The sequence below is a fragment of the Capra hircus genome, chromosome 8 (assembly GCF_001704415.2).
Source record: "Capra hircus breed San Clemente chromosome 8, ASM170441v1, whole genome shotgun sequence".
Classification (NCBI taxonomy): domain Eukaryota; kingdom Metazoa; phylum Chordata; class Mammalia; order Artiodactyla; family Bovidae; genus Capra; species Capra hircus.
The window spans coordinates 95384202-95400697 of record NC_030815.1 but is presented as its reverse complement, the minus strand read 5'-3'; positions in this window follow the sequence as shown (position 1 = coordinate 95400697).

Sequence of the window (16496 nt, the reverse complement as noted above, 5' to 3'; positions counted from 1 at the left end):
GTCAAGGAGATCAAGGCTCAAGCTAATTATCAAATGGTCCCTGGGCACAGGTTTTTCAGATTCTAGATTCCAGGTTTTTCTACACTTGGAGCTGCTTTGACGGACAATACTGGGTTAGAGGGAAAGGGTTTATTCGAAGCAATGCAATAAAGAGGGAAACTGTCATGACTCAAGCAGAATAAAATATAAAGAGAAGAAAAGGATAAGGAGACTCTTAAGCAGCAAACAAGAGAGAAGGCATTAGAGAATTCAGAACAGGGAAGTGACCAGTGACTGCAATCAACCTCATAAATCTTGAAAGCTGTGCGAGGGGTAAAGCTTGTCAAGGCAGACCCAACACTGAAAGGTCCTTACCACGATGGAGAATAGTCCATTATTCCTCACCAGGTGCCAGCCCCAAGAGCACAGGAGTGCAGCAGACTTACAGGGTCAGCAAAGGTTCACCACACTGAACGTGGTGCCCTGGGCCTGAAGACCATAAATCAGAAACAGACGTGCAGGGCTGTCGGGCTGGAGGGTGGGTGTGAGGTCGGATGTCCCCTCCAGGGTCTCCCCTCCAGCCCTCTAGCCTCTGCCCTGATCTCTTATGCAGTCACCCTGCCTCCAGCCTCACGAACTGTCTGCAAAGCACCATTTCAAATTGCAGCCTGAGGACCCAACCTGATTGCTCTAGTAAAAGATATCCAGTAACTCACACGATGCCTGAGATATGGCTCAGGGTCACATTAATAACTCCAGCACTAGGGACTTCCCTGGTGGTCCACTGGCTAAGGTACTGTGCTGCAGGTGGGCCCAGGTTCAACCCCTGGTCAGGAAAATAGATTCCACATGTTGTAACTCGAGTTCGCATGCCGCAACTAAAAGATTCCATGTACCACAACTGAGACCTGGTGCAGCCAAATAAATAAATAAAATATTAATGATAATAACTCCAGCACTGCAGTCAGGCTGCCTGGGTTCAAATCTCAGGTCCGCTCCCACTGGCTGCAGATCCTTAAGGGTTTACTTATCCTCTCTGAGCTTCCTCTGTGAAAAGGGGGTAATGGTGATGCCAGTAGCACCAGCCTCCCAGCTGGCAACGAAGCACTCTGCACAATGCCTGGCCAGTGGCGTCTGCTCAGGTAGTGGTGGCTATGATTACTGCTGGTGAAAATAGCACTCCCGGGAAGGTACAACTGGATCGTTTGTCCAGCGCATCCTTTGCTAGGAACTGTCCCAGTTTAGGATGAACTCCTGGCCATCACAAAATGATTCTGGGCCTCCATCTACTAGTAGCTCATTCATTCAGCAGTCTTTAAGGGTCTACTAGGAGCCTGAAACTACTGTCAGTACTGGTAAACCTATTTTTTACATTTTATCATTCTATACAAATTGTATATATTTAAAGTCTGCAACATGATGTTTTGATATACACATGTTATGAAATGACTAGTACTACAGTCAGGCTAATTAACACATCTATTACTTCACAGTTACCTTTTTTTAATGTAGTAAGAACATCTAAGATCTATAACATTAATATCATAATACAGTGTTATAACCATAATCCCACCATGCTGCACCTTAGACCTCTATAACTTACTCATCCTGCAAAACTGAGATTCGGTACCCTTTGACTAGCATTTCCTCTTCCCCCCACGCTTCCCCTGCTCTGGTTCTATGAGTTTGATTCCACATATAAGTGAGACCATGTGGCATTTCTCTTTCAGTGCTTATTTCATTTAGCATAATGTCTTGTAGGCTCATCAGTGTTGCTGGAAATAGCAAGATTCCTTCTTTTTTAAGGTTGAATAGTATTCCGTGTGGGTTGTATTTATCACAATTTCATTCTCCATTCATCTATCAGCAGACTATTATGTTGCTTCCACAGCTTGATTGCTGTGAATGACGCTGCAGAGAAGTCGAGACGGTGGTTATCCCCTCAAGATTCTGATTTTTTTCTTCATGCTCTCGGTGCCCTGGCCTTTCTCCCACAGGAGCAGCTGCTGAAGAACATGGCTGTTAATCTTCAGGATGAGAGCAACAGGAAGAAGAGCAGCCTGGTTCCTCAGTGCAAAGACTCGGATTCACAACCAGGACAAAAACCAATAACTATAATGCCCAAAGCTTAAAAAATAAGGCTTCACTTCTAATAAAATGGCAACCCACTCCAGTCTTCTTGCCTGGAGAGTCCCGTGGACAGAGCAGCCTGTAGGCTACAGTCCACAGGGTCACAAAGAGTTGGACACAACTGAGCGACTTCACTTCTAATAAATTATTGGCTGCATCTCTTATCACATACCCTCAACCTACATGTCTCACTCTGACCCCCTCTACTGGATTCCCAGAATCTGAGTTTTTTATATCACAGAGCCCGATTTCCCAAACCAGACTGCTGCCTGAATTATCTGGAATGCTTGCTGAAAGCAAGATCACCGGGCCTGTCCCCTGGAAATTCTAATTCTAGGAAGCAGCCTAGCAATCTGTATTTCTAAGCAGAGTTTCAGGTAACTCTTACTTTGAGAAACACTGAAGAACTCTGATATAACACGTAAGGCCATGATAAGTAATTTCGGAAATTTTCTTAGCTAGAAAACAATCCTATGCAATTAACACCATTGCCTTAGGGCAACGGTCCCCAACCTTTTTGCGCCAGGGACCGGTTTCGCTGAAGACAAGTTTTCCCCAGACAGGACTGGAGAATGACTCAAAGGGTAATGCGATGGATGGGGAAAGATGGGGAGCGGCAGAGGAAGCTTCTCGCTCACCCCTGCTGGCATCCTGCCCTACAGCCTGGTCCCTAACAGGCCTCGGGGCCGGGACGGCCCACGGACCCGGTTGGGGATCACTGCCTTGTAGTTTTTGTTGTTAAACGGCTGATATTTGTGCATTACGCAGCAGCGACTTCGATGGACTCTTAAACAATCACCAGGGGGGTGAAGTGGAAATTGGAAACAAAGAAGGTAAGTGACCTACTTGTCCAGGAGAAAATGATGAAGTTAGGCTTTCAGACGCCAGAGTCAGCCACACTCTTGCTGCTGCTGCTGCTAAGTCGCTTCAGTCGTGTCCGACTCTGTGCGACCCCATACACGGCAGCCCGCCAGGCTCCCCTGTCCCTGCCTGTTCTTTATTCTGCACTCCTTCGTTCAGTGGTGTGCTGGTGGAGACTATGACTACAGAGGCCGCGAAGGTTCTCCTCTCCGCCGACACACCGTCCACCTGGGCGCGGGCGGGGCTGGGCGGGAGGAGGGGGCGGCCGGAGGCGAAGATGCGGCTCGGAAGACAAGTCGGTTCTCTCACTGTAACGAGACTGTAACACTGCAGGCTAAGCTGGAGGGGCTCCAACTACACTGGGTGGCTTGGAAATTATTAAAGGTCAAAGAACGCAAGCAACCAGCCAGCGAAGGTGCTGGTGACCTCTGACCCGACTCTTGGCCTCTGTCCAGTCTACTCTCCTGCTGGGCGGGGGTCTGTGTCCTTCCTGCTGCTGCTCCCACCTCCTGAAGGCCCCCTTCCCCAGTCACCGCATCCCTGACTGTTAACACCCCCCAGCTGGATACCTGCACCTCCAGGAAGCCCTTGCATTTCCCTTGGAGTCTCTTACTTTGAACCCGTCATACTAATCCTCTCCTCCACTTGGACGAGGAGTCGCATGAGGGTGGCCAGGAGGCCAGGATACAACCCTGTAGCTCAGGCCTGCGGGGTCACGGAACAGGCAGCACGTGCTCCGCTACACCTGGGCGAGGCGGCCAGAGCGCAGGTCGTTCTGGAGCTATGCTGTGGCTTTCTTGCTCCAGGTTGCACTCTCCTTCTCTCTCGCTCACTCTCACTTGCCATCCCTTTTCCTACCTCCTCCTCTCTCCTCACCCTGTCCCCTCCCCTCCTGACTCAAAATTTCTTCCAGTGGGCTTTCGCTTAAGCGCACCAAATCTCAACATGCACTCTCTCCATCTCTCCTCCTCTCTCCCCGAGCTCACCACCATCACGGGCTTAGGCAGGCGCTGAGGCCAGTCCTCCGATGTCCGGTCTTCGGGAGGCACACGCGCAGCCAGTCGCCACGACCGGCTTTTGTCCAGGGCCGGTTTCCTCTTTATTGCATGTTTGTGGCCCACAGCAGGTAGCAGGCATCACTTTAATCCACTTCACAATTCAATTCCGGCTCACCACTGGGTTCTCTCCAGATCCTGTGCCTCAAAATGTGCCGACAGAGACTCAGGATGGCGGCAGGAAGTCCCCAAGACAGCAACAGCCTCGGTTCCAGAAGTCTCCTGGGGAGTGAGGGGGCTCTCAGTTCATGAATCCAATCGGTTCAAGATCAGGTTCCTCCAGGCCTGGCCTGTTCCTGTCTGGTACATTTTCTCAAATTAAACAGTCCACACCATATCTCTTGTGAGATGGGAATATCGCTAGTATCTCAGAATTTTCTTTGAAGTCCGAAGGTCACAAGTGGCCACAAATGGGTCACGGGGCCCTCTGTTCATCACCCACCTTCAGCCTAGACATGCTTAGGAGAGTCGGAGGAAGGGTTTTGTGGACAAGGGTTGCCCATCCAGCAGGAAGTATGTGACATCCCCGTCCCCTCTCCATGAAGGAAGGAAATGACAAGGGTTCCGGTGTTCAGCCCACCTCAAGCCCCAGGGAGCTGCCTGTGACTGCAGAGTGGAGACAGAACCCCCTACCCAGAAGGTGAAGCACGGGGGTAGGTTTACCAAAGGTTAGGTGGACTCCACTGAGAGTACTGGGCTGGAGCCAGACAGGAGGATGGCCCGCAGGCTGAAGACACGCGAGCAGGAAGAGCCCGGATTGGTTCCCTCTGAGTCAGAACTGAGGGGAGGCTGTTAGCCCGCCAGAGGCTGCATCACCCATGCCAGAAATATGCCGCCTCCCCCCGAACCCCGCGCCCGGGGGGACGGGGCTTCAGGGACTCACAGAATCTCTCCTTGAGCATTTGGGCATCTGCCACACTGAGAACATCAAGACCCAATTATGCCAGCAAGTGTCAAACAAGAATTACTACTTCCCTCTAATTCCTTCTCCCCAGAAGCAGGTGAATGGAGAGGAGAGGGCAGGAGTTGGAAGGCAGGGTGAAAAAACAGACCTCCCTTCCAAGGCAGGAGGCTGAGTCTGAGTCTGCCCTGAGCTGGGGACTGGAGGACAAAGAGAATTGGGTAAGAGAGTGAAATTTTAATTTAAATCAAACAGAACTTGTTAGTACTCTAAAAATGAGTCTGTTCTGATACAAGAAATTGCCAGAAAAGCTCATATCGCTGAGATTTTAACCCACAAATAGGAAGTGGGTATTGATTTAAAGAGTCTTGGTTGGGAAAAAAAATTATTTTCAGATTTTACTCTACAACATTCAGGCCTTTCAACATATATATAAATTATACTTGCAGTTCGGTTGTGCTCAGAGTAAGGTATGCTGGAACCTTGCAGGAGACAGGGGTTAAATGTGGACTCTGAGCTGGGAGGAGAATCCAGAATATGAGACCGAAGAGAAGGGGTCTGGGGGAGCTAACCTGGCTCGGGACAGGCTGGTGTGGACCAGTATGTGACCCCCTCAACCCAGCTCCTAAAGTCTGGTTCTCCACATACCTGTCTGGTCCAGTCAGACTACACATGAAGATGCTGTAGCGATGGGAGTCCAAGGCTCAGGTATCAGAGGGGAAGGGGGTACCGGTGGGAATTAGGCATGGAACTTGGGCTCTAGTCAAATTCACTTCTAGTCAAGATCTTCCAACCAAAGGTAGGACTGGAGAATTAGAAAGAGCAACCAGTAAAGTATGAGGCAGAGAACTAAGGCAGAAACAAGTCCCATGGACAGAGGCTGTGCGCATGGACAGAGGCTAAGTGCTGGCTGTGTGCAAACCCAGTTCCATGAATTTGCTTCCAACAAAGCGTCTGCACAATTGCCCTCTCTGTGCTCTCTGTTCAGCCCTTGACTGGGTTAAGAATCTCTTCTTCATAGCATTCTGGGCTTCACTCTAACTTAGCCTTTATATTACTATTGTATAATTGTCCCCTTGCTTTTCTGTCTCCTTCGCAAGGCCTGGGGGAAAGTCTGTTTAAGAGCAGGGATCCAGCAAATCTTTCTTGAGTGGCTGAGTGAATGAATGAAGGAAGGGAGGAAGAACTGCATAGGTACCTTGAACCAGCTCCTGGTGGTTCACAGGTCCAAAATGTGGTTACCACCAAACAGACTTCAGTAAATGGTTTAGGGGATGGGTCAAAGAAGAAACCAAGAGTGGTGGCTAGCTGCTGGAGCCTGGATCTAGGGTACAGGTGAATTCCTTTTAAGGACCATAGTGTTAAGGGAAAGGAGTATAGGAGCTTTCTTAATCATGATGAGCTCAGGACTTGAGGAAGGGAAATCCTATAGGTGGACGATGTCAGGGAACCCAGTGGGAAATTGTTGAGGAAGGCAGAGTTCAGGGAAGCAAGATGGCAGCTATAATACTGTGATCTTTCTAGTGTTTCACGAATGACCCTGAATTGTTTACAGCATAGGGGCCATAACAACATAGTTGTTTAGTCGCTCAGTCATGTCTGACTCTTTGCGACCCTATGAACTGCAGCATGCCAGGCTTCCTTGTCCTTCGCCATCTCCCGGAGTTTGCTCAAACTCATGTCCATTGAGTCGGTGATGCCATCCAACTATCTCATCCTCTGTCATCCCCTTCTCCTCCTGCTCTCAATCTTTCCCATCATCAGGGTCTTTTCCAATGAGTCAGCCCTTCACATCAGGTGGCCAAAGTATTGGAGTACATTTTCTGTATTAAATATTAGTAACACAAGGACAAGCATTCATCTGTGATGCCTAACACTGTGGCACTACGTCTTATAAGTGGAGGAATCACATCCAAGGGGCAATGATCCAGCTCCTACTGAATCTAGTTCCCACTGAATTACAGCTACAGAAGAATAATGTCACTTGGGAACATATGCTAAGAACACCTTCCCAATAAAATGCTTTAAATTAAAAGGCAGTGTTTAAATCAGAGTGAGCATATCAATATCAATGAGAGGCAACTGGTTCCAACTGCCAGAGGGACACATCAAACTCCACATCACCACGCATATCCATTTCACCACGGAAAGGAAAGCCGGACAGACAAGGAGAGGATGGTCAGACATCACACCCAACATAATTTCAGATCTCTGAGCCCCATGCCAAGATTCTGCCAAACCTTATGGCATTCAAGAGAAGGGAGTTAGATAGAAAAGGCATATGGCTAGGGTGGGAGGGGGCTGGGGATAAACTGCACAAGGGACAGACTTGCTTTTCCAGAGGAGGTCTGCTTCAGCATCAGACTGTTGAGACAAAAATATGCTGTTTGAAACCCCCTCCCAAATATCCTCGGCATTGTTTTTTAACACCAGGAATTGTGTCCTGGGGTGGGGGAGCTGCATCCAGCCCACACCTTACATACGCACAAAGTGCAGACATGTGGACGGGAACACACGGGAACGCAATTCCCAGAAATCTAGACCTTCTTGGGTGCTGTCAGAGGCATCTGGCAGAAGTAACTTGATTACTTGATTCAAGACCCACACTGTATGTTTTGCAAGTATAATTTTTTTTTATTATTTCTTAAGGGGGTAAAAAAAAAAGTACACACATAAAATTAAGGTTTGGCATATTTTTAGTGTTTTTGCCAACTGTTACATGGGGGAGGGGTGTTAGCTTCAGTTCTTTAAATTATGTATAAAAAAAAAAACCCAAGTGGTCATAAGTAATTTGAAAAGAAACAAAAGAAAAGTAAGCTATCACAGAAAGCCAAAAGGCTACTGAGTGAGGAAAAGCCGCCATTGGAATTTCAGAAATGGATGAAAATGGTGCTCAGAGAGAACCGGGTCAAGCATAGAACACCCAAGCAACAGCCCGTCCTTCTGTATTTAACATGAGTCCAGGCCATAAATCTAACAATACTTAGACACGGTGCCCAAGGGCATTCCTTAGTTCAATCAGATATGTGACACTGAGCAAGTCACCCTCCCTCAAAATTAATTACGAGTTTGGAGGACCTACAACATGTCTGCTACTATGCTAAATTTCATCATCGTGCACTTTTTAAAATCCTCAATACAACTGGAATGTACAATTGTTATTCCCAGCTTCCAAGTGAGGACACTGAAGGAAACAAAGGTTTCATAACATTCCCAATGTCACACAGCACCCTAACACATCAGGACTGGCTAGGGGATGGAATGTCAGAGTTAGCGGGCAGTACCAAACCAGGAAACCAGCCAAGCGAGGAGAGGAACCAGGGCAGAACAGTAGCAAGGACATGTGATGTCCTGCCCAATCTGACCCCATTTTCTCTCATCCACCGAAGCTTCTGACCCTCAGAAAACCTGAAGGAGGATTCAGAAAACCTGAAGGAGGATTCAAACACAAGTCATGATGATGATGATGAAGACTGATGAGGATGGGGATAATGGTAAAGATCCATGATGAACAGTATAACAGTGATGATAAATAAAGCGGTACCATTTATCAAGCCCTTTCTATGTGCTAGGCGTTGTTAGGGATGTTAAGTCCTTTATCTCCTCTTATTATCCCTTACTATCACCTTGTAAGGGAGAAATGGTCATTATCCTCCATGTTACAGATGAAGAGACTGAGGCTCAGAGGGAGATGGATTCCCTAAGGCATCACAGCTAGTAGGTAGTAAAGCTGAAGCCTAGACACTCCGAAGGCCATGCTCTTAACCAGCACACTTACTTGACGGCCTTCCCATAGCTCAAGTTAGTCAGAAATCCACTATGGGTCTGCTAGCCTACACTGCACCCGGGGAGGAAGATGACCAAAGAATTGAGTTGGCCAGAAAGTTCATTTGGGTTTTTCCACAACATAGTACAAAACACCCGAATGAAGCTGTTGGCCAACCCAATAATTCCTAAGGTTCCATGTAGATATTAAATACTAGGATCATGACTTTGTCATTATCATTACCATTCAAAGTAGGTTTACCTTTTAAATTTTGGTTATTTTTGTTGATGGACAGAGGTTTTTATTTTATAGACTCAAACTTGAAACTCTTTAAATGATTATTTTTCTGTGACCTCAGTGCTTGGTAAGGTATTCTGCTGCAGAGGAAAAGATAACAACTCTATTTCACTTTTGTTCATTTTCTTACTATACATTCTTTAAACTCTTGAATCCATCTGGAATTCATTTTGAATATGGTAGGAATCAAATCTGAGATCCACTTGTCTAGCTAACCAGTGTTTCTGATAAAAGCCTTCTTGTTGCCTCTTCCCACAATTACTATCACAAGATAAGGCATTCTTCTCTCAAAGCTGAAGTTTTCCAAGTGCTTTTCCAATTATGTGAATTCCTACCAATACATCTGTGACTCTCAATCTTCCTAAATTATGTCAAGGTAATTCAATATCAAACCTTTTAACAGATTAAAAAAAAAAGGGACTGGAAGATAGAGCTGATATCTGATATCTTACAGCAGACATTTGATATCCCCACTCACAAATTTCAGTGTAAATGGCAAACAAACTTTAGTTAACACTCCATTAGCTGTTTATAGACTGATCCCAGGGAAGACAACGAAGACTGGCATTACCCCAGGGCATGTACAACATTTAGGAAACAGCTAATTAGTGTTCACTGTGGAAGGCCAGGCAGTGCTGTCTTGGAGATGGGATGCCCCATGTGGAGAAACAGTAAAGTCACATCTACAAAATAAATAATACTGAAGGTCAGAGGGAGAGAATATCTTTTTTTTAAGTCCTCTTATTTTTAAGTCCTCTTATGAAAGAGATTTACTCCAAGTAGCAGGAGAAATTTTTGAAGTATTTATGTCATACTCCCAGCAAGATTCAAGAATACATTGCATCTATGAAACTAAAACAAAGAGGCATGAAGAGGTAATGATCTGACACCAAGATAGACTGGACAGAGATAAAAATGAAACTGGAATTAAAGCTGTAATGGAAGCAAATAGATGCTGCAGAAAATCAGATTACTGAAGTAGAAGAGCAAAGTAGAAAAATAAACATTTTTTAAATGTAAGAAGACATACAGGATATACTGAAATTCAAACTGCGATTGACCCTAATGTCTGCAGTATTCTAACCTTCATAACAGCTTTGTGCACAATCGTCAGATTCTTCGTGACCCCATGGACAATAGCCTGCCAGGCTCCCCTGTCCGTGGAATTCTCCAGGCAAGAATCCTGGAATAGGTAGCCATTCTCTTCTCCAGGGGATCTTCCCGATCCAGGGACCAAACCCGGGTCTGCTGTCCATTGCAGAGAGATTCTTTACTGTCTGAGCCACCAAGGAAGCCCCTTTACTGAGATATAATATACATACCATATAATTTACAAGATAAAGTGCACAACTCAATGCTTTTTAGTATATGTACAGAGATATGCAACCATTATCACAAAATCTTTTAAAATATTTTCATCAACCCCAAAACAAACCCCATACCCCTTCAGCTGAGTTCAGTTCAGTTGCTTAGTCGTGTCTGACTCTTTGCGACCCCATGAATCGCAGCACGCCAGGCCTCCCTGTCCATCACCAACTCCTAGAGTTCACTCAGACTAGCATCCATCTAGAGGATCCAGCCATCCAGCCATCTCATCCTGGGTCGTCCCCTTCTTCTCCTGCCCCCAATCCCTCCCAGCATCAAAGTCTTTTCCAATGAGTCAACTCTTCACATGAGGTGGCCAAAGAACTGGAGTTTCAGCTTTAGCATCATTCCTTCCAAAGAAATCCCAGGGCTGATCTCCTTCAGAATGGACTGGTTGGATCTCCTTGTAGTCCAAGGGACACTCAAGAGTCTTCTCCAACACCACAGCTCAAAAGCATCAATTCTTTGGCGCTCAGCCTTCTTCACAGTCCAACTCTCACATCCATACATGACTACTGGAAAAACCATACCCTTGACTAGGTGGACCTTAGTGGGCAAAGTAATGTCTCTGCTTTTGAATATACTATCTAGCTTGGTCATAACTTTTCTTCCAAGGAGTAAGCGTCTTTTAATTTCAAGGCTGCAGTCACCATCTGCAGTGATTTTGGAGCCCAAAAAAATAAAGTCTGACACTGTTTCCACTTTTTCTCCATCTATTTCCCATGGAGTGATGGGACCAGATGCCATGATCTTTGTTTTCTGAATGTTGAGCTTTAGGCCAACTTTTTCACTCTCCTCTTTCACTTTTATCAAGAGGCTTTTTAGTTCCTCTTCACTTTCTGCCATAAGGGTGGTGTCATCTGCATATCTGAGGCTACTGATATTTCTCCTGGCCATCTTGATTCCAGCTTGTGTTTCTTCCAGTCCAGCGTTTCTCATGACGTACTCTGCATATAAGTTAAATAAGCAGGGTGACCATGTACAGCCTTGATGCACTACTTTTCCTATTTGGAACCAGTCAGTTGTTCCATGTCCAGTTCTAACTGTTGCTCCCTGACCTGCATACAGATTTCTCAAGAGGCAGGTTAGGTGGTCTGGTATTCCCATCTCTTTCAGAATTTTCCACAGTTTATTGTGATCCACACAGTCAAAGGCTTTGCATAGTCAATAAAGCAGAAATAGATGTTTTTCTGGAACGCTCTTGCTTTTTCCATGATCCAGCGGATGGTGGCAATTTGATCTCTGGTTCCTCTGCCTTTTGTAAAACCAGCTTGAACATCAGGAGGTTCACGGTTCACGTATTGCTGAAGAACCAGACATGTTGGAATGTGAAGTCAAGTGGGCCTTAGAAAGCATCACTACGAACAAAGCTAGTGAGGTAATGGAATTTCAGTAGAGCTATTTCAAATCCTGAAAGATGATGCTGTGAAAGTGCTGCACTCAATATGCCAGCACATTTGGAAAACTCAGCAGTGGCCACAGGACTGGAAAAGGTCAGTTTTCATTCTAATCCCAAAGAAAGGCAATGCCAAAGAATGCTCAAACTACTGCACAATTGCACTCATCTCACACGCTAGTAAAGTAATGCTCAAAATTCTCCAAGCTAGGCTTCAGCAATCCCTAAACTTCTTATCCTCCATCAACCACTAGCATCAGTTCAGTTCAGTTCAGTTCAGTCACTCAGTCGTGTCCGACTCTGCAACCCAATGAATCGCAGCACACCAGGCCTCCCTGTCCATCACCAACTCCTAGAGTTCATTCAGACTCACGTCCATCGAGTCCGTGATGCCATCCAGCCATCTCATCCTCGGTCATCCCCTTCTCCTCCTGAACCCAATCCCTCCCAGCATCAGAGTCTTTTCCAATGAGTCAACTCTTCGCATGAGGTGGCCAAAGTACTGGAGTTTCAGCTTTAGCATCATTCCTTCCAAAGAAATCCCAGGGTTGATCTCCTTCAGAATGTACTGGTTGGATCTCCTTGCAGTCCAAGGGACTCTCAAGAGTCTTCTCCAACACCACACTTCAAAAGCATCAATTCTTCGGTGCTCAGCCTTCTTCACAGTCCAACTCTCACATCCATACATGACTACTGGAAAAACCATAGCCTTGACTAGGCAGACCTTAGTTGGCAAAGTAATGTCTCTGCTTTTGAATATGCTATCTAGGCTGCTCATAACTTTTCTTCCAAGGAGTAAGCGTCTTTTAATTTCATGGCTGCAGTCACCATCTGCAGTGATTTTGGAGCCCAGAAAAATAAAGTCTGACACTGTTTCTACTGTTTCCCCATCCATTTCCCATGAAGTGATGGGACCAGATGCCATGATCTTTGTTTTCTGAATGTTGAGCTTTAGGCCAACTTTTTCACTCTCCTCTTTCACTTTTATCCAGAGGCTTTTTAGCTCCTCTTCACTTTCTGCCATAAGGGTGGTGTCATCTGCATATCTGAGGTTATTGATATTTCTCCCCGTATTCTTGATTCCAGCTTGTGTTTCTTCCAGTCCAGAGTTTCTCATGATGTTCTCTGCATAGAAGTTAAATAAGCAGGGTGACAATATACAGCCTTGATGGACTCCTTTTCCTATTTGGAACCAGTCTGTTGTTCCATGACCAGTTCTAACTTTTGCTTCCTGACCTGCATACAGATTTCTCAACAGGCAGGTTAGGTGGTCTGGTATTCCCATCTCTTTCAGAATTTTCCACAGTTTATTGTGATCCACACAGTCAAAGGCTTTGGCATAGTCAATAAAGCAGAAATAGATGTTTTTTCTGGAACTCTCTTGCTTTTTCCATGATCCAGCGGATGTTGGCAATTTGATCTCTGGTTCCTCTGCCTTTTCTAAAACCAGCTTGAACATCAGGAAGTTCACGGTTCACATATTGCTGAAGCCTGGCTTGGAGAATTTTGAGCATTACTTTACTAGGGTGTGAGATGAGTGCAATTGTGAGGTAGTCTGAGCATTCTTTGGCATTGCCTTTCTTAGGGATTGGAATGAAAACTGACCTTTTCCAGTCCTGTGGCCACTGCTGAGTTTTCCAAACTTGCTGGCATATTGAGTGCAGCACTTTCACAGCATCATCTTTCAGGATTTGAAATAGCTCAACTGGAATTCCATCACCTCCACTAGCTTTGTTCATAGTGCTGCTTTCTAAGGCCCACTTGACTTCACATTCCAGGATGTCTGGCTCTAGATGAGTGATCACACCATCATAATTATCTTGGTTGTGAAGATCTTTTTTGTACAGTTCTTCCATGTATTCTTGCCACCTTTTCTTAATATCTTCTGCTTCTGTTAGGTCCAAACCATTTCTGTCCTTTATCGAGCCCATTTTTGCATCAAATGTTCCCTTGGTATCTCTAATTTTCTTGACGAGATCTCTAGTCTTTCCCATTCTGTTCTTTTCCTCTATTTCTTTGCACGGATCGCTGAAGAAGGCTTTCTTATCTCTTCTTGCTATTCTTTGGAATTCTGCATTCAGATGCTTATATCTTTCCTTTTCTCCTTTGCTTTTCATTTCTCTTCTTTTCACAGCTATTTGTGAGGCCTCCCCAGACAGCCATTTTGCTTTTTTGCATTTCTTTTCTATGGGGATGGTCTTGATCCCTGTCTCCTGTACAAGGTCAAGAACCTCTGTCCATAGTTCATCAGGCACTCTATCTGTCAGATCTAGGCCCTTAAATCTATTTCTCATTTCCACTGTATAATCATAAGGGATTTGATTTAGGTCATAACTGAATGGTCTAGCGGTTTTCCCTAATTTCTTCAATTTAAGTCTGAATTTGGCAATAAGGAGTTCATGATCTGAGCCACAGTCAGCTCCTGGTCTTGTTTTTGCTGACTCTATAGAGCTTCTTCATCTTTGGCTGCAAAGAATATAATCAATCTGATATTGGTGTTGACCATCTGGTGATGTCCATGTGTAGAGTCTTCTCTTGTGTTGTTGCAAGAGGGTGTTTGCTATGACCAGTGCATTTTCTTGGCAAAACTCTACTAGACTTTGCCCTGCTTCATTCCGCATCCCAAGGCCAAATTTGCCTGTTACTCCAGGTGTTTCTTGAGTTCCTACTTTTGCATTCCAGTCCCCTATAATGAAAAGGACATCTTTTTTGGGTGTTAGTTCTACAAGGTCTTGTAGGTCTTCATAGAACCATTCAACTTCAGCTTCTTCAGCATTACTGGTTGGGGCATATACTTGGATTACTGTGATATTGAATGGTTTGCCTTGGAAACGAACAGAGATCATTCTGTCATTTTTGAGATTGCATCCAAGTACTGCATTTCGGACTCCTTTGCTGACCATGATGGCTACTCCATTCCTTCTGAGGGATCCCTGCCCGCAGTAGTAGATATAATGGTCTCTGAGTTAAATTCACCCATTCCAGTCCATTTTAGTAAGCTGAGTCCTAGAATGTCGACGTTCACTCTTGCCATCTCTTGTTTGACCACTTCCAATTTGCCTTGATTCATGGACCTGACATTCCAGGTTCCTATGCAATATTGCTCTTTACATCTTGGACTTTGTTTCTATCACCAGTCACATCCAGCTGGGTATTGTTTTTGCTTTGGTTCCATCCCTTCATTCTCTCTGAAGTTATTTCTCCACTGATCTCCAGTAGCATATTGGGCACCTACTGACCTGGGGAGTTCCTCGTTCAGTATCCTATTATTTTGCCTTTTCATACTGTTGCCACTAGCATAGGCAACCAATAATACACTTTGTTTCCATAGATTTGCCTATTTGGATATTTTGTATAAATGGAATAATAAAATATGTTGTCATTTGTGGCTGGGTCCTTTCATACACTGTATTTTTCTCCTACACTGTATTTTTCAGATTCATTCCTTTCAATACTTGTCAAAATCCAGTAATGGACAATTGGTTTGTTTTCAGCTTTTGGCTATTATGTACTCATAATATATAATATTATATAATAATAATATATCACATACATATAATAATACATAATGCTGTTATGAATATTCATGCACAAGTTTGTTATTTTGTCTGTCTTCAGCAGAATTACCTGGTCATCAGTTCAGTTCAGTTCAGTTCAGTCACTCAGTCGTGTCCAACTCTTTGCGACCCCATGAATCGCAGCACGCCAGGCCTCTCTGTCCATCACCATCTCCCAGAGTTCACTCAGACGACTCACATCCATCAAGTCCATGATGCCATCCAGCCATCTCATCCTCGGTCATCCCCTTCTCCTCCTGAACCCAATCCCTCCCACCATCAAAGTCTTTTCCAATGAGTCAACTCTTCGCATGAGGTGGCCAAAGTACTGGAGCTTCAGCTTTAGCATCATTCCTTCCAAAGAAATCCCAGGGCTGATCTCCTTCAGAATGGATTGGTTGGATCTCCTTGCAGTCCAAGGGACTCTCAAGAGTCTTCTCCAACACCACAGTTCAAAAGCATCAATTCTTTGGCGCTCAGCTTTCTTCACAGTCCAACTCTCACATCCATACATGACCACAGGAAAAACCATAGCCTTGACTAGACGGACCTTAGTCGGCAAAGTAATGTCTCTGCTTTTGAATATGCTATCTAGGTTGCTCATAACTTTTCTTCCAAGGAGTAAGCGTCTTTTAATTTCATGGCTGCAGTCACCATCTGCAGTGATTTTGGAGCCCCCAAAAATTAAGTCTGACACTGTTTCCACTGTTTCCCCATCTATTTCCCATGAAGTGATGGGACCAGATGCCATGATCTTCGTTTTCTGAATGTTGAGCTTTAAGCCAACTTTTTCACTCTCCACTTTCACTTTCATCAGGAGGCTTTTTAGCTCCTCTTCACTTTCTGCCGTAAGGGTGGTGTCATCTGCATATATGAGGTTATTGATATTTCTCCTGGCAATCTTGATTCCAGCTTGATCCAACCCAGCATTTCTCATGATGTTCTCTGCATACAAGTTAAATAAGCAGGGTGACAATATACAGCCTTGACATACTCCTTTTCCTATTTGGAACCAGTCTACCTTTTCAGGAACAGACTGGCTTTCCAAGGCAACTGCACTATTTTACATAACCACTAGCAGTATATGAGTGTTCTAATTGCTTCACACCCTTGCTAACACTTGTTGTTATCTGTCTTTTGAATTATAGCCATCCATCCTGGTAGGAATATAGCAGTGTCTCATTGTGAT